The 26,098-nt window shown below is 38.2% G+C and overlaps 1 protein-coding gene across 17 annotated transcripts in view; it reads right to left on the bottom strand.

The window, feature by feature from the left end:
• Positions 1-26,098, bottom strand: part of CELF1 (CUGBP, Elav-like family member 1) — a 61,211-nt gene that overhangs the window by 34,523 nt on the left and 590 nt on the right. For 15 of the 17 annotated variants that reach the window (XM_014950181.1, XM_014950187.1, XM_014950189.1 and 12 more), the window contains exons 1-2: positions 14,297-14,386; positions 9,470-9,510 (exon numbers count right to left, since the gene is read on the bottom strand). The gene's annotated coding sequence lies outside the window, so the exon portion shown is untranslated. Of the gene's footprint in view, positions 1-9,469; positions 9,511-14,296; positions 14,387-26,098 lie in introns of those variants that run through there. The other 2 variants (XM_014950190.1, XM_014950180.1) reach the window with 1 other exon arrangement.

Raw genomic sequence — 26,098 nt, 5'->3', positions numbered from 1 at the left:
AGCATTGCTGAATTGCAGTTTTGCTTTTAAACAGATAACCCCTAGGTTACATGCATCAAAATACAGTAACTACTGGTCAATATTTTGTTGTTTCATTGTTGGTCGTGGAAGCATGTGGTGACAATGTTTTCTGCCTATGTTGAAATCCCAACTGCCTTCCCATGCCTCGCTGGATACAAAAAGCCCCTTACCTAGTTGCCAAAGCTGCAGTATCTTCCTCTGCCAATCTCTGTGACAGTTATGCACCGCGGGTACACAAATCAGACACTCGCAGAATGTTGAATTTACCATCAAAATACATGAAGTTCTGGGCTGCCTATGATTCTGATTAAATCAACTGAAAAACATTCTTGTTTATATGAAATTTTTGTAGAGATTCCCAGGTGGAGAAAAAGGTTAGGAGGGGATGATAATTGCTTTTATCTCAGAAATAGCAAAGTTTCATGACGGTCTCTTATGCATTTATTCCTCCATACTCTCCAGACCTAGATGGATTTTCACAAATAAGGTAGGTAAATTTTATTCTAAAAAGAGCTTATAATAAGCTCTACCCTCGCTCAAAATATTTTTGGGGAAAAAAAACCCCAAACATATTTGAGGTAAATCAATACATTCTTGACCTCCTTCTCTGGCTTGTGAATGAAGTCCTGCTTACCCGTAGCTTCTACTCCAATTAATTCTGTGAAAGCTCAAAAGGAATGAATTCTGAACTTTTGCCTGACTGAAGAATCCCCAGGACTCCCAGCTCTCCCCCAGCAGATGAAGCAGCCTCTGGCGTACAGGATGATGCTTGCTCTGCCTAAGCGCTCTTAGAAAGGGAAAAATTAAATGGCAACTAAACTTACCCTTTTATTTGGCAGTAAAGACAAAAAATTCGAAGTCAATTTTACAAAACCTATTTTCAAAATGAGGGAATTGGGTTATTTTTTCTGGAAAAGGAAACAAAACTTTGCACTCAAGTGAAGAAATTTGTTATTCTAATGAATTCTAAACAGTGGAGCTTATAAGAAGATAGACAAGAAACGAATACAGGCACATTTTCTTTTAAATTGTCTACAGGCTTCCTCAAATTCACATCCTTCTTTTGCAAGTTCTACTTCTGTTGTTCCTGCCTTCTTACCGCTATGCAACATTCACTTGAAACACAATCTACTGTCACACAATTCACAAAGCAGATGTAGTTTCCTATGTTCGTGCAAGTAAAGCAGGAGACTGGGAAAGGCAAATTTGAAAAGGTAAGGGAGAGCACTTCTGTGACCTGTCACAGTTTTACAAGGTTTGAGAACAACTGGACGCTTGCAGGGTTATATTTTTCAACTTCTATTTACTGCACATATACATATATATATATATATATAAAAATCCCAACTATTTTTTTTTAAAGCAGGAGACTGGGAAAGGCAAATTTGAAAGAGATAAGGGAGAACACTTCTGTGACCTGTCACAGCTTTACAAGGTTTGAGAACAACTGGATGCTTGCAGGGTTATATTCTTCAACTTCTATTTACTGCATATATATATTAAAAAAAAAAAATAGTTGGGATTTTTTTTAACTGATAACTCAAAATACTGCACATAAGAACCACCACCTTCTAGACAACCTTAGGAATGAACAACTAAGAAACCTCATCTTTAAATACAGACTAATCAATAATTATTAAGATTTCAGACCCATTTGTCTCACGTACAAAGTACCAGGCATTATCAGAAAGAAACCACAAACTAGACTGTGTCCTGTGTGGCAGTTCTCAAGTTCCCTAGGTCACAACTTTTTACCTTCAACACACCCAGTGCAAAATCTTCATGTGAAAATAGATATGGAAGACATTGTTTGGATTAAAACCACAAATGTTACTGCTTCTCTGTGGCAATTCAGATCACCACTATGAGGTGAAAAAACACTATATAAAGTCCTATATCTGTGTAAGTAACCCCTATATGAAACAGTTCTGAACTAAGCCGGTCAGTAAAGACCTATAGCTCGAACACGCAGTTTCAGAGAGGCATCAAGGGATTGCAAACTGTGGTAGAAAAGGCGGTTCTGTTCCCAGCTTTGTACCATCCTGGTGCAAAAATCCAAGAAACTTCCCTTAGCTCCTCAATTTTCAGATGTCACATGGGCAAATCAGGATGCAGTGATGCTTTCCTAGGACACAGAAAACTGGGAATACTGTTTGCTATTACATTAGAGGTAACCCTAAACACAAGTATGCCAAAAAGCTATTCCTACAGATGTGTCTTACCTCCATACAATAAATCCAATGAGTCTCAAGGTCCTTTACTGACGTACTGGTTTAGCTGTGCAGACCATAGCCAACAGTCAAGCTGATTCAAAGCTACTTGCACACTGATGGGAAAAAATCAAGGGCTGAACGTTCTGTTTTGACTTCCCTTTTACTTAATGCTAAGTGATTAGGAACTTAATGCCTTGAGACATTTACTGCTCTTAGAAATTTAGTTAAATATGGACAGTGGATTCAAAGTTTTCAGGAAGAAATAACAGTAAAAAGCTTGTGCGTTGTTTCCTTTAAAAACACGCCAATAAAAATCCAATTGAACTCTCTGTAGCAGATATCTATTTTTCTGTTAATCAAAATACTTCTAGATTAGAGCATGGATGGCACAAAGACATCCCGTTCCCCCTCTTTGTTCCCTATGCTGCATGCATGAGTGCAAAGACACTTCAAAAGGCACCAGCAAAGTAGTGTAGAACACTAGGTGTTTAGACAGGCCAGGGACATAAAGCCATCATTTTGCTGGAAATACAAACAGTGAAGCCCAGGAATCAACTAATGCTCTGACAGAAACAGCTTTGACCTTAATGTAACAGCAAAAACAAGTAAGGAAGAGTGGTATCTACAGTATTATCCACATACCAACATGATGCCAAACAGTCCTGCTTCGACTGCCACACGTTTTATTTGTCTGGCCAGTCTAAATGTCCCTCTTGCTTTTATTTCAAACAACAAGCACTGAAGTGAATGCACGCACCGACTGTAATAGGCCTTGCGTGGCTGTTACCTTCTTAAGTAGCTACTATCTACAGACTAAGTTCTCAAGTGACAGCTAAGAAAGGAAAATCTTAGTGACTGATAAAACGGAATTCCTCCTCCAAGGAGGAAAGGAGAAGGTATTTCATACAAAAAGTAGTAGATTTTTTGGAACGGCTTGTTGGCAGGATAGTGCAGTTGCAGTAAATTTACACAAGTGCAAGAACAGACTGGGCAAGTACCTTGAAGAGACCCATCAGAGGGTACCAGACAAACCACAACAGGTTGGATTCTCCTGAGCTGAAAACAGAGAGGCCAAGAGACAACTGAGTTGGTTTTGTGGTGAAAAAAACCCCCACTATAGATTATTAGCCTTTGTGAATGGCAAAGATAGGTCTGGAACATGTCAAAGAGCAGGAATAGGCCTACGCATTCGTGTTGAGACAAAACAAAAAGCACTATTAAAAAAAAACTCCAAAGAACTTCAAATATCACAATTTGCAATATTGCCCTTGACAGAGTGACAAACAACTTTGGTTAGTATTTACCTGGATTTTTCCAAAGGCAGCCATTATCTGCCCACCCTGTTTTCAGCAAGAGTACCTGTGCAGCATTAGGATAATAGTCTACTACATTAGCACAGGGAAATAAGTAAATAAAAAAAGATGGCCATGTGAGTAAAACCTTCAAATTAAAATATTTTCCTAGAAACTCCATCTTCTCCTCTGTGTTTAATTCTCTCCGTATACCTGTTCCCCCATGATACCTTAAATACTTCCATTAATCTTCATAGAAATATAACAAGAGTGGTACCCAGACTGTTGTCTTTCCCTTACAGTGTAAGACATTTTATTTTGCTAGCTTTAAACTTCAATTTTTTAATTAAAGTTCCCAATTGTGATCTTCAGAATAGTGATCTGAAATGTAATTTCTGTCTTTCCTGCTAAATCTTGTTTCTTTATCATGCATATTTCCTCATTTTTCTCAGATTAAGGGAACAGAAAGGGAGGCAAAGATAGGTCTGGAACATGTCAAAGAGCAGGAATAGGCCTACGCATTCGTGTTGAGACAAAACAAAAAGCACTATTAAAAAAAAACTCCAAAGAACTTCAAATATCACAATTTGCAATATTGCCCTTGACAAAGTGACAGACAACTTTGGTTAGTATTTACCTGGATTTTTCCAAAGGCAGCCAGTATCTGCCCACCCTGTTTTCAGCAAGAGTACCTGTGCAGCATTAGGATAATAGTCTACTACATTAGCACAGGGAAATAAGTAAATAAAAAAAGATGGGCCATGTGAGTAAAACCTTCAAATTAAAGTATTTTCCTAGAAACTCAATCTTCTCCTCTGTGTTTAATTCTCTCCGTATACCTGTTCCCCCATGATACCTTAAATACTTCCATTAATCTTCATAGAAATATAACAAGAGTGGTACCCAGACTGTTGTCTTTCCCTTACAGTGTAAGACATTTTATTTTGCTAGCTTTAAACTTCAATTTTTTAATTAAAGTTCCCAATTGTGATCTTCAGAATAGTGATCTGAAATGTAATTTCTGTCTTTCCTGCTAAATCTTGTTTCTTTATCATGCATATTTCCTCATTTTTCTCAGATTAAGGGAACAGAAAGGGAGACAAAAATCATCATTATCAGCTATTTCTTGGTGGTAGTAGTAGTAGTGAATTTTAAAAAAAAAAAACTTCAATTTTGTAATTAAAGTTCCCAATTGTGATCTTCAGAATAGTGGTCTGAAATGTAATTTCTGTCTTTCCTGCTAAATCTTGTTTCTTTATCATGCATATTTCCTCATTTTTCTCAGATTAAGGGAACAGAAAGGGAGACAAAAATCATCATTATCAGCTATTTCTTAGTAGTAGTAGTAGTGAATTTTAAAAAAAACCCCAAAACCCCAAAAAACATTACACAGTAAAACTTACTGTGATGCAAATATGACAGCAGAGGCCTGGCTGAGAAGACACTGAATGAAAGATACTAGACATGAAGCAAATAAGCAGATGAACAATTGCCAAAAGACCAAATCATGCATTTGGAGCAATTAATGCATGACAACCTATTAAAGCATCTGTACATGTAGGACAGATAACAACATGCCTTAATGCAGGCTTCCTAGAATAATTAATTTAGGCAGAACATAGACAAGGAGCAATCATCACATGTTTATCCCTCTTTGCAAGATGCTTTACAATAAATAATTGATACGAGGAAGAAGCATTGATGTATGAACCCCGGGGCAATTGCTTTTAAAGCAGAAGCATATAGGTTTCTTCCCTTCTTCATTCTAGGAAGGCATATAAACTTTAAAAACAACGACCAAAAACTGTAAAAGATTTAATCCTTTTATCCTTATCTGTAGGTTGTGGCATTATTTTTTTTTTTTGTAAATAGATGTGAAATGTGTATTTCAGGTACTGCTCTACAGGAAGGTACGCAAAAGAATTTCAGTTTAAAATTTTCTTCTTTTTTTTTTTTAACACCTGCCAGCTTTCCAACAGACTTTTTTTTTTTTTTTTTTTTAAACACCTGCCAGCTTCCCAACAGACAGTTTGGGAAGCATTTTGAGTTTTTAATCACAGTGCTAGAAAACAACAACGCTTATATTTTTGCAAGAGACAAACTGTGGAAATCTGAAAGCAGCTAGGAGAGATCTGAAAGACCTGCAGACACTTTGGCACTGGAGATAGGAAAAAAAACTCTTGAGAAAGTAGGAAAAGCGGCTTGGTCACAACAATAGTAAGAGGAAATAAAGGCAGCAGCATGACACAGAACAGGAGACAAGGCAGGAAATGAGAGTATAAGAAGTGAGGACATGCATTTCTATCCTGTGAAAGGACGGAGAACTGCTAAAAGGAGACAGGATGGAACATTTAAGGCTGCAGGAAGGTTTGAGGGTTTGCCCCCCCACGCCTTTTTTATTTCTTGACTGAATTCAGACCATAAGACACACAGAAAGTATGGATGATAAAACACATTTCCACTTCAATGCTTAAATCTTAAGTAGAAGAGAGTGAGAACACTAATGCTTGCAAGCCATCATGCCCTGAAAGCAGAGGTACAGATCCTCTTACACCACTTTTTCCCCTTTTCCTCTCCCCAAATGTTGTCTCTGAGTTTAGAAAAATGACGTTTTTTTTTTCAATTGGCCATTGGTATTTCAGCTTGTTGTGTAAGAAACAGCCCTGCGAGCAATTTTATGAAACAGAATACTTTAGATCTCCTTCAACTTTTGTATTTTGTAAATAGAAAGGCAAGTCCTAGAAATCTGGCTTCAGACAGTCCTGTATTTTGCTGCCTTTTCCTATATTATAGGAATCTGCAGTTAGTCAAAAAGATGCACTGGAAACTTTTTTGTATGTCTGCAGTATTTGCTAGAGAGATTTTTAAAGAATCAACTACATATTTGAGGTTAGTTTTCTGCCACTAAAACAGAGGCAGAAGACATTCTTCAGCTAAGGAGCTAGAAATCCACTGGGTCCTGGAAAGCTCTGACCAGTCGGCTTGTCTTCAAGCCAAATGTGCCACAAAGCACTACAATGGGCAAAGCAACTACATATACACAGAGAATTGCTGTGTGGTTGCATATTGGACCCAGGGGAGACTACAGAACCATAACATTCCAGAACAATACCACATATGAAGATTGTTGTGTAAGCCTACATGAGAAAAGACTCAAAACCACCTTTAACTAAGGTTCATTGCAAGCAACATACCTTGTGCATGTGTAAAGCAAAACCTTAAAGTAAGAACTCGTTAGAGTTACTTTTCTTACTTAGAGTTTACTTTTTTTTACTTCTATATTCAGAAATATAACATGTAAACTTAAATCAAAGGAATCAAATTAATATTATTAATTTATTTTAAAAACCTCTCCTTACCTAAGTGTCTTAGAATAGCAGTCAGACCAGTTTAAAAATCTTTCTGAAGTATGATAGAGGCTTTTTTTTTTTTCTTCCCCTGTTAAGTTTCAAGAGACCTTTTGGACTAAACAAAGCAACAAGTCTCAAGTTTCATTGTCCTTTACAGCCACCAGAACAGCCATGCAAGCCGTTTTGAGGAGCCCTTTAATCTCAAATTGTTTCTACTGATAGTATCAGATACAAACAAGAAAATTATGCTACAGTAAAAATTCACTCACTATTTCTCTCTCATTTCATTTTATCCAAATGAAAGCTTTTAATTGCACGTTACCTGAAAAGAGTTCACACACAGCCCAGACAGCTCCAGGAGAGCACACTGCAGTTAAAATAGTAATTGCTGCAATAACAACTTCTGTGTAGTGCATCAATTTAGAACACAATAAAATATTATTTCCCCTGGCTATTGGCACAGGGCTGCAAAGGTATAGCTCCAGCATTGTCCACGAGTGGAGTAGAGGAGAGAGGAATAGGATATGGTACCCCTGGAAAGTTCAATGGGTACAGCCCAAAGTACCACATACATTGTGGAGTAGAAAAGACTCACAGACGCAACACAGGAAGCTCCAGCATCGCTCCTGGCACAAAAGAAATGTGATCAATTTAGGAAGTTGTTATTTTATTATCTTGTCTCCTAAAGAAGTTGAGACTTTCCTACTGCATATTTTAGAAAAAAAGAAAAAACACAAAACTTCCATTCACAAAACTTCACTAGCTCTTGAGCTACACACGCAGGACAAAAATCAAGATGTCAGAGAGCATGTTTCTGAAAAATATCTAAACTTTTCAAGCCTCTAGAGTCAAAAGAGAAACAGTATGATATATGTGCCTCAGTTTCCCTAATCAACTAAGAAAATACAGCCATGTCTATCTAAAAATTTCCTCTTTAATAAGGTCTAAATAACCATTAGATTAGATACTACACAAGGTTTCATCTTTGGGAAGAGCTAAGCCCAGAAAGAATGAAGAACACTACTCTGGTCCAGAACAGTCCCTCCAAACAAGTAAATCTATAACCAAACAAATTTACAACTAGTTTCCTAAACTATAAATGGTTTTAGAAGTATTGAGGAAGTATTAACTTCTCTCTTATGGCAGAAAAGTTGAAGTTCCTTCTAAGTAGACAAATCATTTTCATCTCCATGCCAAAGACTTCCTCAGAACTGTAATTAGCAGAATCCCATGAGTTTGAGAAACTAGATCTAATCACAGATTTAGCCTGTCTCAAAGGTTACAAACTCTTCAGACAAAACCACAAATATAACGACCAGCATTCTCTTTCCTATCTTCTGTATGATCCTAAAGGAGCAGCAAAGGAGCAGGAAGGGCAAAGCCCAGAGCACCAGTCATTTAGAAAAGCTGGGTGTTCAGAACACCCACAATGCCTGGAAACCGATGCCCTCAGAGCAGTACTTCCAAACTCAGAGTTCAATCACCAGTTATCTAAAATCTAAAAAAAATCACTTGAAAATGAAGGTGTTCCTGGATTTCTTAACCCAACTTTAGCTTTTTCTATACTGATGAGTAACATATGGAGCTACAGGATATCCTGCACTTTAAAGATACATTTGATTTTATTTCTGATACAGACATGACTGTAGCAGATGTCTGACCACAGCCAAAAACAAGTGTTTCCTCAAGACAGTATCCATTTCAATTCACCCTGGTTGTCTACAGACTAAAGCTATATTTCTGCTATAGCAGAGATGATTCATGAGAAGAGCAACAATCACCACATTTTGAGCACGATAGTGTTAATTAACACAGCAGTTACAGGTCATTTGTCCTCAGAACTGAAATTCTTATGGTACACAGTTATAGACAGTCTGATCTATTCTTTTGGTGCTCCTCTGACCAGTAAATCATTCCAACTTGCTAAACCAGAGAAATAACAACTTGATGACAAGAGCTTTTTATTGGGTTGTCAAGCTGCCTTTGTCTACCATACACTCCAACTATCACAAGGACCAAGCATAACCAAAGGCCACAGAACTACTCAGTTGGAAACTGAATAAAGGAGGAAGAGGGAACTGCCTCAGCTGTGTCTTGAAACGACGCCCTTACTGGACTTCAGGCATTAAGAAAATTATACCAGAAGATCCTTGCATTTGGCTCCAAGCATTTTTAAACCAGACTGTGTTCCCATTCTGCTGCACGTAATCAAATTCGTCTCAGCCCAGAGGGAATCGTTCCACTAATACTCACCTTTAGGGTTTCACGTACTGCAGAGTACTTCAGATTTGTCCTGGCCAAGAAATTGCTATGAAGACATATTTTTCAGTTTGTTATGTTTCTAAAATTATGAAATTCCTGATGGAGCTAAAGAAGCCTATTGGTACTTGCAGGCCTAGGTTGTTAACACTCCCAAGCCCCTTTAGCAGTACAAAGGCAGGAAACTGCAAAGAGCGTAAGGTTCAGGGAGCACTGCTCACTGCAGTGGAAAATGACCACTTCCACCATTGACAGTAAAAACAACTTCTCTCTAAACCTTTGAAAGAAAGCTCCAATACGCAACTGAGGGATACAAACTGTAGTTGGTTCATACCTGCAGCTATGCACCTCCCTCTAGCCGTTCCAGTCTTCACTCTATAAGATAAAGGAAAAAACACAGACATTGAGTACTCCAGAGTTAAAATCAGATAATAACAATCATCACAAAACAAACTCCATCTTGTAAAACACTGAGGACTGTGAAAGTAAAGCATATTTCTAATAACAGAAGTCATCGTGAGGTGGTAACAACCATCATTAGACTCAAAAATGAAGTTGCACAATTCAAAAATACAGAGAATAAATTATCCTACCTGTCTGGTTTTTTGGCTCTCATGAGAGAAGCAGAGTTACCAACAGCAGGACCCACAATCCTAAACTCCTAAGTCACACTATTCTGACAGTAAGATAGTTATAGATGGAAACATACAAAAAAAGCTCTGAATTAGGGAACACAAAGAACTAACAACACAAGGAAAAAATATTATTTTTACATCTGAAACAAATCATCAACCAGGAACCACACAGACTTTCTGTACTAACGTCTCATAAGTAGTGGACGCTACTCTGGGATTCAGGGTTCTCTTTTTGCAGATTCAGTAACTGACCCACAACAAAAGCTAGCACATACTTAAAAACAAACTTTGGATCTTTTTTAAAAATAATGTCTTCTCTGCTCCCTCCTAGGTTATTTTGCAGAACTACACTCATGGTAGTCTTGCAGTATTTCACAGAAAATCCAAATCCGTTTACTTATCTACAGGTACCAAACCAAAAAAATTCATCCATCTGCAAGGAGAAGAGTTGAACAAGGCTATTTGAATTCCCACATTTTCACTGCTTTGCAGGCCACTTCATAACCTTTGTTCCATATTCTCTGAGAAGTGTGGATAAGTGATCCGTATCCTTTTCTCACTTGTCTTGCAATATACTTGGATATTTACTACATGTACTCACACCCTCTCTTCCAGGGGAAGATCTCTTGAGAATTTTTTTTATCCCTATTTTGTAGTAATTTTCAATTGCTCTAATTTCCTCAGAATTTATTCAACTGATTTAATAAAGTATTATGCCCTCTAAAGGAAAACAGAATTCTAAACACAACAACAAAACCTAATCTTCTCACAATACTGGATTAAAACAATAGAAATCAATCCATGAATCCCAAGAAACATAACCAGGTCATCTGAAATGTGTATTTTCAAAATTATGCATTTATCTTTTCTAAAATATTACCGAAAACTCACTACTGGTCAGGGAACACTTTACATACTTATCTTTGTTCTGTTTCACAATAATATTCTGCATTATGAAGCTCCTACAAGTGATTCAGGCAAATATGTTACCTGAGGACACCTCCTTCCACCTCACCCACATTCCTTCGCTTTTTTGAAGTTTAATTAAGAATATTTGTTTATGGCCAAAAAAATGGTCTCAGGTTCCTGCTAACAGACCTGGCTTCAAAACATCATGAAACATAACATTTTTGTTTGCTTCCTTTAAACCCAATCTTTGCCAGATATTTAAGCCCTATGGAAGTCGACATAAATGTTAAGTTATGTTTCTGTAAAAAATGTGAGACACACAGCTCATTGATCTTGTAAATGCTTAAGAATAAACTGGTAAACAACTTTTTTTATGTTAAAAAAAATCTTCCTTTTGCACATATAACTATGTAACTGTCTAGAGAATTAATTTTAAAACTTCAAAGGAACCAAAAGTACAGTTAACATAGCCAGAGGTACCCATAACTCTTGGATACCTCTGGGAAAATATATACACCTCACCGAATCAAAGGCAAAAAGCAAGACAATAAAAACTTTAAAAAGCAAGCAGCAAATCTGACAACCACCTGTAGAAAGCCCGGGAGAATGATCGTAAATCATAAGTGTTTCTCAAAACAAAATTCTTTTAGTATGGTTCATTTAATTGCACGCAGAATATAAATGCACCAAATACTTCATCCAAGTTTATACAACAGACAAACCTGGCCCAAAGGCCAAAGAATCCAACAACTGTATTTCTTCTCAGAAGAAACGAGGACTCTGATACCTCAGGTCAAGCTATACACAGCTGGCACACTGCTAGCAATGTGTGTAGCATACCCATTTCTGTAATTAACTGACATGGCAGGAAGCCCTTGTGCAAAATGCAGATTTATCCGAGCCCAGCGTTAGATGCTGACACTGAACTGCTTTCATAGTTGCAGGAGTGTAGGTTCTTAGTGGGGACAGCAAAAACAATTAACAGGTGTAAATTCACACATCTCATCACAGCTTTTGCAAAGAAAGAGAAAGAAAGACATTTTTCTGAAGTTCCCCCCTTTACTGAAGTGCTGCATCTGGGTACAGATGGCACTTCCAACTAATTCTGTACAAAGCTGGGAGAAACACCTGACAATTCCACACAGTAAAATGAAGGTTTAACACTTCGATTTAACACTTAGCCCTGCCAGGTCTACGAGTGACAAAATACACTCTCAGTGATGAACAAACAGTTGTAACTTCTGGTATGCAATATAATATAAATAGAACTGCAGCTGGTAATGAAAACAAGTGGCTCTGGCCACTAAGTACTGCCTAATGGATCTGAGGCCAATATATCTAATGATACTGCCTTCATACTTAGTGGCAAAACTTCGGTCTCACCAGCACCCAGGACCATCTGTAAGAGAATACCGGATCATTTAATGCACGCTGATCAATGAAATTACTGTCATAGTCAGCACTTGTCTAGACCAGTTAGTTCTGATTTCTCATTACACCTTCCAGGAATTAATGTTTATGGGATATCAAAATTACCATTGACAATTACAGAGGCTAACAGATAAAATACACCACATAGCTCAACCTCAGATATATCCTGGCGCCTACAGTCTCTCACATAAAATCAACATTTGGTCTGGACTCACTGCGGATTTACATACTTTTAAGTAACAATATGGCCAATAATAAAAACTTGGAAATGTAAAAATCACTATTTCTCTAGAGGAAGTGCAGGAGGGAGATAATGATGCATCAGAGAGCGAAGGAACAAGTGCAGGGGACAAATCAGATTACAAACAGAGAAGCCTACACAAATTAGATGAAGTTTCAATTACTGTACAGCTTAGGTCACAACCCACTTTCTAGTAAACATTACTTATGAGACAACAAGACAACACAAACAGTGACAAGAAACTCCTACAGCACCCCAAACCTCACCAAGGAAGCAGCTCTCCTTTCTTCTCTGAGAAATGCCATTTTATTGCCATCCTTACACCACCCAAACCTCTCAGCTCCTCGTCACTGAGCCTGCTCATTTGAGTTTTTGCAGCGCTGTCAAATACTGTTTGCCTCAGTGTTGCCAGCACAAGTACTAATGTGCATGCAGGATATCAGGCAATCTGTACAGTTAATAAGAAGAGCAGTTGAATTACTCATGACAACATGTTTGACTATGGGAGTGTAAGTTTGTTCGACTTGAGATATAATAGGAAGAACAGAATGAAGAATAGAGGAGGTGCACATTTTGAGACCATTACAGACAAAAAAAAAAGAGAGGGGAAAACATTCTAAATGTCATGCTTCAAGTCATTGTAACCAGAACTTCATAAAATACGTAAGATTTGGGATGCAGAGGGTATCTGCAATGTCTGTTCCATGCCCAGTCAGCAATTACAGCTTAAATATTCCTCAAAAGGATCATTATTCTTACAACACGAAATGGAAGCATCAAGAGACACACTTTGAGGATGCAAAACAATCCTATAGTCTATCTGTTGAAAACACAAGACTGGGACTCAGAAGACATGAGTTCTATGACTAACTATGGGACTGAACAGCACTGGACAAGTCCTGTGGTCCTAAGAGTCTCCACTTGTACAGTATTATCTTATTTGGTTTCTTTTGAAAAGATATTTTAAGAACTGGTGGCAGAATGTATTCAATGGGAGTCAGAGAGTATCACCACATTGTTACAGGTGCATCTCAGCTGAAAACCTAGCAAACAACTTCATAAAAAGGGTTTCCACAAAACATTTGTCTCTTAGTAAAACCCAAAGAATGTCACTAACAAAAGATTTAAGCTTGCTATACCTTTCCAGATTATGGCATCAAGGGACTCAAAGTATCTCAGGAGCTGCCAACACAGAAGGTACACACCAATGCAACAGTTTATTTACCTTTTGAAAGAGGAACCAAAATATTCAGAAAACATGGCTTCACGTTTTGCTTTATGGATACTGTATAGGCCACAGGAAGGCCCATCAAATGTAGCACAGTGTTTCATGTCTTCTTTTGGGGAAAAGACCGAGGCGCAGCGAACAGAAACAATATTCTCAGTTTAATCACTAAGCCTACTTCTAGAAGCAACACCACTCACTGAACTTCAACAACCTCATCCCCCTCAGCCACAAGATTCAAATACTAACACTTTCACTTACCTACCACTAAAGGCAAGACTAAAAAAAATCTCAATGAGAAAATCACCCCTGTGCAGTGTTTAGACAGACACTGTATGCATAGCTCTGCGGTAAGTCTTTTATAATAATATCCAAGTACTTACACACTTCTTTCTTTTGATTGCACAAAAGAGAATAAATTCAAACGCAAACAGAAGAAAAACGTATTGCAGGTCTCCCCACAAAGATCCTCAAATGCAATTGATATTCTGTACTATTACACCTAAAATACTAAAAGGGGACACAGTGCATATGATCATTTTCAGCAACTGCTGCCAACTTTAGAGGGAAAATAATTTTGAGGTGTCCCAATTTTGAAAGATCAGAATCGAACTGGATACAAAATTCTGCATAGGCTTGAAATTCTGTATTTGCAAAATGTTTAAGTATAAACATTTCTATTTTATTTCAAAGAAGCATAACTAAGAAAGACTGATTTACCTTAAGCTTGTATGTGTCTCTTGCTTGGCTTATATTAGACAAATACTTGCCATGAACTCTACCGTGCAGAATCTGCCATTGCCACGCCTGCAAACCAAAGAGTAAAAATATGCTCAATTATTTTTTTATTTTTATTTTGCAATAGGCACTTGGTCAAATCATTTGCAGAAGTAAATGGATACAACTCTCAAATTACACTCATTTACATCTGCAAAGAACTGGAGTCAATGCTCTATTTTAAGGGATGAATATTGATTCAAATCACTTTCAACTGCAACTAAATGTCATTAACACTTCAAGAGATTTAATATTGGGCGTGTAGAGTTGAAGCTTTAAAAATACTTTGTACTATTTCTGTTTCTCCTTCAGAGGCAAACACTGGCATTGCTGTGGGAATTTTAACTTAGGAATGTCTTGACTTTTGTTCAAAAATCCAAATGAAATAAAATCTAACCATTTCACTGCAAAGCAGCTCTTCCTAAACTTCTACTCAAGCTCTCCGAAGGCTTCTCATTTGCCACCATTTGCAGCATCATCTGTATATACTTTGGTTTCTTTTCTGCAATATTCCCCCCCCTTCATTATCTACATCATAGTATCTGAAGCGTACAAACCACTGCAAATAATATCGAAAAACCAGAAAAAAAACCTGTGTTAACTTACAACCGAATACCCACTGAAAATGCATTGATGCATAAACACATGCAGCACTTTGAAGCGTTATTTTTGTCTGAATACCATTCACAAATCTAATGCCACACCTAAGATGAACTTTTCTCTCTAAAGAAGCCTAACTTTCATTCTGAGTTACAAACATCTCAAGATGACTAATACAATGCCTTTCCTACTGATGTCAGCAGCTTTTTACTCCACAAACTACCCTCATGGCCCGTTTTTTGACCCTGAAACACTCCCTCCAGGCTGCTGGCCTGCGGTGATTAACGCTCACCGACTTGTGCCAGCGCAGCTTCGCTTGCTCCTCTCTCTCCGTGGCCTCAGAAACCCTCCCTGCTCTACAAAGCCGAATCCGGCGGCCGATCTTAGACTTTAGGTGAGTGGGGGGAGAAGGGAGCAGGAAGGATCAAGAGTGTCAACGCACTTTGCCAAGAATTAGAGAGACTCAGTACTTGCTTGTAGTTTTATGCACGTATTTTCAGACGTTCTTCACTTACACACTTCTCCATCAATTCTTTCCATTCACTTTTCCTGGAAGGCGCAGTATGACATCAGCTGGTTTCCACTGCTAGCAGGAGGAGACTCCAGAAACTTCATGACAAAAACAAGTGCTATAAATACAGATTTGGCTGCATGAGGACTCCACATAGACATAAAACTCTCTCATATATCTTCCTGGATTCTCAAGGTTTCTATACCTCATATCTAAATTCCGGAGGTACCTTATACTTCCTGAATCAAAACCTCACATGTAACAGTCTACGTGGCACATTATCTTCTCTCTGTCCTCACATCAGGAAAGTTCACCCATTTTTTCCCCTAACAAACAGCAGGCTTCTCTCTACAGCAAACACAGCACCTATCAAATACTGCATTCATAAAGAATTATGTTATGACAACATTTAGTACCTCCCTGTCTAGACCAAACGATATCTGCAACAGCAGGTAAAGCACACAAACAATTCTTACTTCATTTTCTTGGGTTGTACTACTAGAGAAGACTGCATAGAAGCACTCCATAAAGGTTAGATAGAAACGGGGCAGAAATTCCAAAGAATAGACCAAGATATTCCTACTGTAGGTCCAGTTTAAGCTGATGCTCTTGCCAAAAGAACAGAGCACAACTCTTTCCTCACCAGCTATCTCTGTATAACAAGCCTGAGAAAGGAAATGATCCAGGTGTGATCTAGTCTAACAGCAACAACAGGAAAATAATGGTTTTAACCCAGACATGCTCCCTGATTCAATTCCCTGCAAAACCACACAGATGTTCTTGGCAGCCCAAAGGAAAGGGGAAATGCCTGAAAAAATGGAATGAGCCTCTTACAGAGCAATAATGGCATATGTTCATTCAAATTACTCACAGAACTACATCGTCAGATCTAGGTGCTGAATTTCACATAATTAATTCTCTACTGATTAATCCTTTTTAAAGGCCTCAAGTGATAAATGAGGCTTCCACTACTTCTATTAAGAAAACACTATACCTTTAAGAAACATGTGCATGTTCTTCCATATAATCACCTTTACTGCCCCAATTCTTTGTCAGAGGACTGCCTCCAATATTTAAAGACATGTCACTCCCTATCCTTGATTAAACTATATGATTCAGCTTTTTCAAATCACAAGTAAATCTTTTTCAAATTTCACTTTTCACTTATTCTTCCTGGAGTTTAATACCAGTAATTGCTTTTCAACAGCAGTTATAAGTTTAACTAACTTCAAATGAACACTGGATTTAATTCCAAATTCCTATCATCTTCCCACATATCCACCCTCAACCTAGCTTTATTATTCAACTGCAAGACTATGACATCATTAAAAAAAAAAAAAGGAATTCTTTTTGTAAAAAATTAAAGCAACAAGGTAAGAAGAACATAAGAAATTACCCCTCCCTATGGAATTTCAGGACCTTCAAGGATGTCAGACAAAAGCTAATTTTTCACTTGTCTCCAACCTTGATGAAACCTTTTCTGCAAACAGGATAATAATGTAGTTGATTCAGAATGGATTACTGAGTATTCTCCCTTAAGCTCCAAGTATATAAGGCAAATATGATTTCCTGTCCTTATATATCTAAAGCACTATTTTTTGCTACATGAATCACTTGAACTCCGGGAAATAGGCACTTTACTTTTTGTGCACTAGTTGGCAATAGGTACAAGATGAATTTACTACGTACGTAGCTCAAAGCATCTGCTTTCCAAGAAACAAACTGGCAGCTTAGCTTAGCTCTGAACAATGTCACTTTCTTACATATTGCCTTTAGGAAGATTCCTGCAAAATGGAAGATTTAAATCCCCTAGTGCCATTCTACAGCCCAGCTTTATCTTTCACCTACACAATGCACTTGGTGAATATACATTTCTTCAGTGTTCTATCCGTTTATCATGACATCTTTCACAGAAGGGACAAACAATATTTTTTGAACATGCAATAGTGTACTTTCAAGAGGCCTTTCAAACTGCCTAATCATATTCCTCCTATGAGACTACAAGCAAAAATTAAGTACGCTACCAGAAAACACTTTCAAATACATAAATTGTACAAGCCCAATTGCCGGCATCAAAAAGTACCAAGATTTGCTTTTAATTGGTATTGTAAACTCAGAAACAGTTTAGATTATGATTTTGCCACTTTGTTCTGGCTAGTACAAATGAAAGGATGTCAACTAGGGAGTCAGGAAGTGAAAAAGTTAGAAGAAAGAAAGGCAGAGGGCTTTAAGAGGATTCAAGAACTGGGAAACATATCGGGGCACTTAAGACAACAAGCTTAATGTCCCAGAAGCTGCATATTTACAATAAATTCCACAGGTTTTCTAGATGAAGATGGAACAACTACTGCAGTGTGTCCTCACTAAACAAAGAACAATCAGAATAAAGCCACACAACAAAGTTGCTTGAGTTCAAGAATGAGCTGACCCTCTGTCACACATCAATCACAGTTCCCTGCCTGCAGACACAGAGCGATTCAGACACCGACGGGCAGCTGAGATCCATCAATTTGCCTCCAAAAATTTGTTCCTTCTAAATTCAGGATACACGTAGCTTTCTTGGGAGAAAACACACTGAAGTCACTGGAATATGGTCCTCAAGACCGATTTTAGCAAGATGCTGCCTTCTGTTTCATAAATGAAACCATGTTTTCCTCCCTCAAATTCCAGAAACAAAAGGCCTGATGCCTACTTGCAAAGATATTCAAAAGGCAGCAGAATTTGTAAATGGACAGCATGCCCTGAAAGACAGAAAAAGTACCCTATGACCTATTTCCCTCTTTCTCCCTCTCAAAAAATGTATTACCAATGTTAATGGTGGATCCAGTTGCTGCCACTATTTTAAGCACCTTTCCGCTACTCAAAGACCATCGTATCAACAGTTTACTACAGTGTCAGCAGCTAACAGTCTTCCTGCCCTATTTGTTCACCTGATCTACTAGCAATTATGACTAGTCATCCCAGTGTGTGCAGGGCCTTAATACAAAGTTTATGCAAACACACAGCCAGGGAAGCCCTAGCTACAAGTTTCCAGCTCTTCCTAACAAGGTATTTCCTGCAACCCCATCCCTCAGCACCAACTCCTTATTCCAAACTAGGCTGCCCAGGGTCTAGCTCCTCATTAATCCCCCTTGCCCATAAGAAGCAAAGGCAGCAATCAGTTCCTCCAGGACAGGATGTAATTTTCCTTAATCTTCAGAGCAGACAGTAACAACATACCTTTTATGGAAAGATACAAGTCCTGGCTAATCAGTCCCCAAAGCAGGCATGGAGTGTAAAATCCTCATCCTAGAGGACAGCAGCTCTTTTGGATTAAAACTGTATCTTTCTGATGCTGCTGCCACCCATTACATACTCTCCCTGCAAGACAACTGCTTGCCCTCCTCCATTCCCTAGACTCCCAATTTGTATAAACAAAAAAAAAAAAAAACAAAAAAAAAAAAGAGAGAGAAAACATCCACAAACAGATCACCTTTCACTTGGAACGCCAGTCCTCCCCAGAGACGCAGAGACAGACAGACAAGACGGATGTAATGACAGAGACTGTGAGCCCTGGCTCTCAATGCTGCTCAGCGAATGCGGAATGCACAGCAGGCCGGCCCCGGCCCCGCTCGGCGCGCATGCTGCCGCTGTACAAATATAGAAAGCAGAACGTGGAGCAAGCGTTTCAGCAGGAGAGATTCTACTCGGCTCTGGGAGAGGGAGGAGGAGCAGGGAGCTGAACCAGCCGAACTGCTTTACCCATACATGGTCGCTGAAAGAGCCCATTGCTGAGACTAGTTCCTTCACACACGCACACCCTCATTCACCGTCGCACGCTGGAGGAGGAGAAAAGAATGAAAACGCACAAACTTAAAGGAGTTACTGTTTCCAAACGAGTTCCAAGTCCGTTTTGCTTGAACCCACCTTAATATTGCAAAAAATGTCCAACGCTTTGCATCCAGCAGAGTCTGGGGAGCAACTCGGACACAAGACGAAAATCTCCCTCCCAGGGAATCCCCACACTCATCAGCATTTCAAGAGCTACTGAACTGGCCAGGTCTTCCTCGTTGCTTTTGGACGCACACATCCACATATTAAGCTCTTGGTTTGACCTTCCCCTTGACCCCAAATTGAATTACAGAATTTTTTTTTAAACCTTTCTCCCTTTTTAAGTATTTTCCTAAACCAGTAAGCATGGTCTTTTCACATTATTATGGTGACCTGCCATATCACGTCTGTTTTCCCAATAGTCCTTCTGGCCAGTGTTTAAACACAAACTAAACCTTTTTCTACGCATTCTTCTTAAAAACAGAAGAAATCCACTTATATGCAGCATCTTCCCCCCCCCTTATATTTTGGCACAGAATGGGAGCAAAATTAGTGTTAATTGAAAACCCCAATCTCTAGGTATTCAAAGGAAAAAACAAGCATAATCCCTGATTTTATTAGCACAGCAGTATGATGGTCTGCAACCTGGAAAGCAGTTTCATTTATCTACAAAAGTATAATTTTTCATGAGAGACTTATTACCCTATAGCTCTGCCTATTCCTTACACTTAGTGCACTCCACATTTATGTGGTGATACACAGCTATCTTACAGAAGTTACTAGAAAAGTCCTCTGATGCAAATAAGTGGAAGTTGAAACTTTCAGTTGTTATCAGGAACGTAGTAACCAACCCAGAAGTACAAGTCTACTAGTTCAGTAGTTCTGGTAATCTGACTTGCAAGAAGATATAAAAGTGCTGGTATTTAAACCAACAACCTCCATGTTTTTCGAATTTCTCTGAGGTAATGGCTTAGGCTCTCTGCAAATTCAGGAAGACACCAGCATACTCAGAATTAGCTGTATTCCTAAACATATCCTGAATTATTTTCCTCAAAAAAAAAAAAAAAAAATAACACCTTTGGTGTAAGTCAACAGTAGTGCTAGTGCACTATTTACTACACTTTGAAATCTAATGCACTGTATTTGTTCTAATTATGAAGTCATTACTAGCATGCAGAAAGGCATGTAATCGATTAGAAACAACATGCTTCTCCCTAAATAATGCACTTGAGAAGCATGCCATAGATGGTAACGTGCTATTTAAAAAAATAAGTTTATTAGTCCATGAATTAAAGCCTACCTCAAAAAAAAAAAAAAAAAAAAAAAAGGATCAAGAATATGTGCCTTAGTTTTTCTCCCCTTAAAGCAGTCATGGAATGCTTATTAAACTTAGTTTTGAATTAAGTGAAAAATACTTTAAAACTCAAAGAAATCCTGCGTCAGAGAATCCATGTCATAGCAGTTTCCATACTGTGAAATATCAACAGTACCACCTACTCTAATGTTAGAGATCAAATTCTGGAACTGAGTGAACAATCCAAAATGTAATATGGGTGGCTTTATCCCATAAATATCAGAATATTCCCACTTATCTTTTCCTAAGTCACCAAGCATAAGATCGCGGATCTCTGAGCAGTCAAAACTGCTTTAGAGAAGTAAACGTATAACCCTTATTTTTTTCTCCAAAGATTTTGCATATTGATCATTTTCCATGGTAATATCACTTCTAATGTCATTTATGGCTGTGCGAGGGATCTTTACCATTTCACTCAAATTGTGTTAGACTCTGTACAGTCATAACACAATGACAGGCAGGACAAAAAACCCAGAAGAAATAAAGTTCCTCCCTGAGTTGACCTGTCATCAAAATGTATATTTTTTAATTTAGACATTTAAATGGAAAACAGGAAATTTTGGAAGGCAAATAACAAGGAGGCTCAGATGAGCTGGCAAAAAGATTCTGGGATGGTGCTCTGCTTAGGAATCTAAGACTATAAATGAGGGGAATTACTTTTCCAATGTGTTGTTCCTACAGGAAATGCAAGAGCTAAATATGACATTTAAACTATATTCTCTTTTCCTGAAACACTGGTATTTTGTTGCCTTCTGAGGAATCATTTATCAAAGCTCTATCTTTAAAATTTTGCAGAGATATTAAGATGCCTGGCATCCACCCTGCAAATCTCTACATATAGTAAATTAAGAAAGATGCTATCATTTTTGTACGTAGACTTGGAAGTTGTCTGCTAAAGACTTCATTCGAATTACAGACTTCATAAATAACCAGCTCCTCTGTTTTGAAAAAAACAGATTTGAACATTCCTTTTCCAACAGATTCTGAAGGATTTGCAGATAGCATGCACAAATACCTTCTGAACTGCATAGTTTAAGGCAAAAATAGCACAGAATATTGATGGATTCAGTGAAAATGTGAATTTTAAATGAAAAGACGTTTGAAGAACAATAGTTTTAATTTGACATGTGAAATACTGAAATCTAGTGGATAAGAACTACATTATTTTTGGAAAGGTGCAGTCTGAAACAGCCTGCAGACAGAAGTGAAAGCCACCAGAGAGTACAATTTTGATGGAGGTGAGGAAAAAAAAAAAGCCAAGGTCTGAAAAACTCTGATTAATTTCAAGTATAAACAATGTAAGACATCACAGAACTTCACCTGAGTTCTTACAAGAATCGGCAGAGAATTCGGTTCTGGGAGAACACACAACATGCAACCATAAAAAAAACAAACCAAAAATTGTCTGCAAAGGAAAACCTGCCAGGTATCATACCAGCATGACGTTGGATACTCAACAAACACTCATCCTCTTATCAATGTACTCATTCAAGATCTCCTTGAGGTGTGCTGGTGAAAAGAACAATGAAGCCAAAGTGCCTGCTAATTTGCATGACTTTCAGCAATACCTAAGCCAGTTGTTCCAAGTTATATTTACAAGTAATTTAGTTAAACCAAGGTGAAAATCCCAGAGAAATATGATTTTAAATCCAGTTTATATAATCTTAGTCTACCTGGAACCTGACATTTGCAACCCGAGCCATTAAATCGACACATAAATCTATTCTAAATCAGTACAGACTCATCACCAAAACTCGCAGTTTATCAGTTTTCTACTAGTACTCTGCCTCTAACAGAGTCCGTAAACCACCACATCTTTTCTAAGAACAGAAAAAAACAGACCATGATATACTGACAATACTGAAGGGCAACATGCACACATGGGACAGAGAAAACATCTTATGATGTTTCCATATGATGTTTCCGATGATTCCACTTCTGGCATAAAGCTTTCACACACACATACCTGTGCCACAAACTGTATCACTGAACTTTCTGAAGAACTGAAAACTACTGAAGACTTCTGTTTGGCTATCTAGTTGCTCACTGTTAGTTCATCCTGAATTCAGTTACCAACAATGCCTTTTATTTTAAAATGCACAGTTTTATGCCACTCAAGGTGTCAGAAAGAAAACTTCCGTTACGACTGTGCCCTACTGTATCGCTGTCAAATGAGTAAGCCTGCTCTACCCCAGTTCAGACTCGTGAACTATTCAACCCTACAGCAAAGCATTTGCAGACTAATTTGTACTGAAGTTATAAAGCAGTTTACATTTTCTCCCTTGCTCTATCCAAATTTCTTGCTTTGACCTAATGTACATTTCAGCTTTACAGGTTCGACTCTCACATCTGGTGCAAACAAGATGACGTTCAATTGATGTCTGAGAAGTCTCCTCTTGAAAATGTGAAGCTAAAGAATGCTAAAGCTCTCTTTGTGCACTGTTAAGCACCAAACACAAAGTGTCTTGGCAGGATAATCTAAAATAGGTGTAGACAGCAACAGCAGAAGAGGTGGTATCTTGCATTTTTTCCTATAACATCTCTTATGACAGGAGAAAGGGCAACAAAACTATTGGTTACTTTTTTCCAATCGCAATAATCTCTTCTGCTTCAAGAAATCTTGTAACACGATCACAACTCAAGATACTGTGTTGTCATATTTCTAATACCCATTAGAGGGCCCAAATAACGTTTCTCAGTTTACAACTCCCATTCTAATAAACCTTGAAGTATTTTACTCCGCTTTGATTTAGACTGTTTTTCTTCCCCTGCGAAATAACTGATCAATGGATGAAAATAATACTCTCTTGCCTGAAGGCAGTTACCAAAGCAGTGAACACTCTGCACGTAGTCTTGGGGAACGGTAAACTAAAGGACAAGAAGCAATACTGAACATATCTAGGTTGAAATAAAACATTTAAGACATTCACGGCAAGACTGAAAAATAAGAATGTAGAAATATAAATCTGAGTCTGTTGGACTGCTGCTGCTGTTTCAGCAGCAAAACTTGCATTATAACTTGGAAAACCAGGCTGCCTCATGGACATATCACTGAACAACAGTCTCCATTTCAACAGCCTGAACAGTGGGTTCTTCTTGGATACCAGAGTTAGAGACTAATAATCAGGAAATCTAAAAACCAAGGAGAATTTGTAACACTTCCCACCTAAGCCTAAAAAAAAAAAAAAAAACATTGAAGAGAAAGAATCAGAGCAGGCCCTCTGAATAGATTTCCTGCAGAGGACCCAGAAGGCAAACAGATGAAATTATGAGACAAAGTAACTGAAAATCAATAACCACATTTCAAAAAAAGATGCAAGAAATAGGTAAGGAACAACCTGCTCATAACAAAGTTTCCTACTAAGTTCAGTTTGAGACTGAATTCTAGGCAGCATTTTACTTAACTCAATGCAAGTCTAAATAGTTAAGAACCACGTAAACATCTTCTATGAAATTCAACTAATTCAGCAACTATTGTTTGCAATAATTTCAAAAGAAAAGTTACACAGTATTATAAGTATTTCTTTTATGTCAGAGCACTGCAATTTGTTTCATCTAAAGATTCTTCAATTGACGTAAAGGTTACTTTGAAGAAGACATTGCAAATTATGGATTTATAATTGACGAGATATAAAATTATTGCATATTTATGATACAGTCATCTTTCTTGCTCTTCCATTTAGAGGAGTAGCACCAGAAAATGTGTCTTCAGAATCCCTATGGGTAGCAGAAGAAATAAAAAGAAGAAATAAAAGTCAGACACCTTCCCCCACCACATAATGATAATCTTACAAGTCCATCTAGTTTTGAAGGACTAGCAAAAAGGTGGATCCAGCAGTAAGTACACAGTAAGGCTGTGGAGTTTTTTACCATCATCTCCCATTGTGAAAGACAGGTACGTTCTCCTCATTCCTGGAAGCCATATACTTTCAAAACAAAACTACCTAACACATAAATCTTTGTAGTTTAGTGTTCAGGATTTTATGACAGTCATTTTTTCAATCATCTCCTTTTTCTACTTACACTGTGCTCCTGCTTTCTTTCCCATGTAAACACAACTTCCTAAGCCTGCATCTATTATTTTGTTTCATATACAAAAAAGCAGCAGCTACATAAGGGCAAGCATGTGACTAAGGAGTTAGAACCTGGGCCTGATTTTTCTTTAAAGTAACATCAGAAACTTTGACAGGGAAAGGAAAAACACAGGCACCCAAGAGTGATCATTCAGAAAGGGTGAACACACTCCACAAAACAGCAGACACTTCCCCAGAATAAATATCAGCCACAGTTTTTAACAGGCTGAAAGAGAACAGTAAGCACCTTTAAATTTTTTTAAAAATCCTTTAGATCATTGTATTTTAAAATCACTATTTAGGGATTTTACTGGTATATACATCTGCTCCCATGTTCCTGAGCAGATATAAGAACTGTGCTCCTGCCCAGGGGACTCTTCATCAGCAGGAATGTAACCGAACGTATGAAGTTGTGGGATGCAAGCTGCAGCCACCCTTCATTTCCTATCACAGCATAAAGATGTAAATAACATTTTTAAAGATCTACCACAGCAGTAGTATTTCCAACAAAGCTGCCTCTTAAAGACTTGGGGGTCCAGACACAACTCTAGGACTACAGTATCTCACATTATGCAGAGCTCCCAAGAGCACAGCTGAGGGGAAGGAAGAAAAAAATATGATGGGTTTATTATGGATATGCAATGCCAAGTCACTGAAGTAAAATCTGAGAGCTAATCTACAGAAAAGCAACAGAGAAGGCAGCTAAAAGCACTAGGAGATAGTTTAGCAATTATTGTGATCACTAGTACAAAGTGCAAGATCGGAAGGACAGACACAAAAAATAAAATAAAATAAATACATCCAAGATACTCAGAAAGTCCAAGCTCTCGTAGAACAGAAGCAAAGCATATTTCAAGATGTAAATTCCTGCCAAATATTTTTCGAAAACAAGCGAGCTCCCTGCAAAACACGCCCAGTGACCCCAGTCAAGCAGCACAACACAAGAAAGCTGCAACATCTGAAAAATGCTCCTCAACAACTTCAGGCAGAAGGGAACGCTCGTGTTAAAGGTGAAAACGTCTGGGCCACAATTCCTCAGGAACTGAAAGGAGTGAAGGTTCCACCCTTTACTATAGCGCTCAGCTTCCTACTCATTAACAGCCCTATAAAAATCTCATGCCGTTATCAACCTTTATTGCTTCTTTATGTATTTAGCGCTCATTTTACGTTCAGTCTCTCCTAGATTTTGTATTTCTCTTCCTACTCCGTCGCAGCGGTGTCCGTCACGCCTTCTCAGGCTTCAGACGCCAAACCCTCGCTCTGCTGAATCCCAGTTCCCCCGCTTGGGCTTCCCCTACACCCGACCGGCTTCTGCCTTCTCCGCACAACGACACACCTCTCACCGCTCCGAAGGACAGACCCCTACCGTGCCCCCAGACGACACCGAACCGCACCCC

The sequence above is a fragment of the Calidris pugnax genome, unplaced genomic scaffold (genome assembly GCF_001431845.1).
Source record: "Calidris pugnax isolate Ruff unplaced genomic scaffold, ASM143184v1 scaffold68, whole genome shotgun sequence".
Taxonomy (NCBI): Eukaryota; Metazoa; Chordata; class Aves; order Charadriiformes; family Scolopacidae; genus Calidris; species Calidris pugnax.
This window is presented reverse-complemented; position numbering and strand designations above follow the sequence as displayed.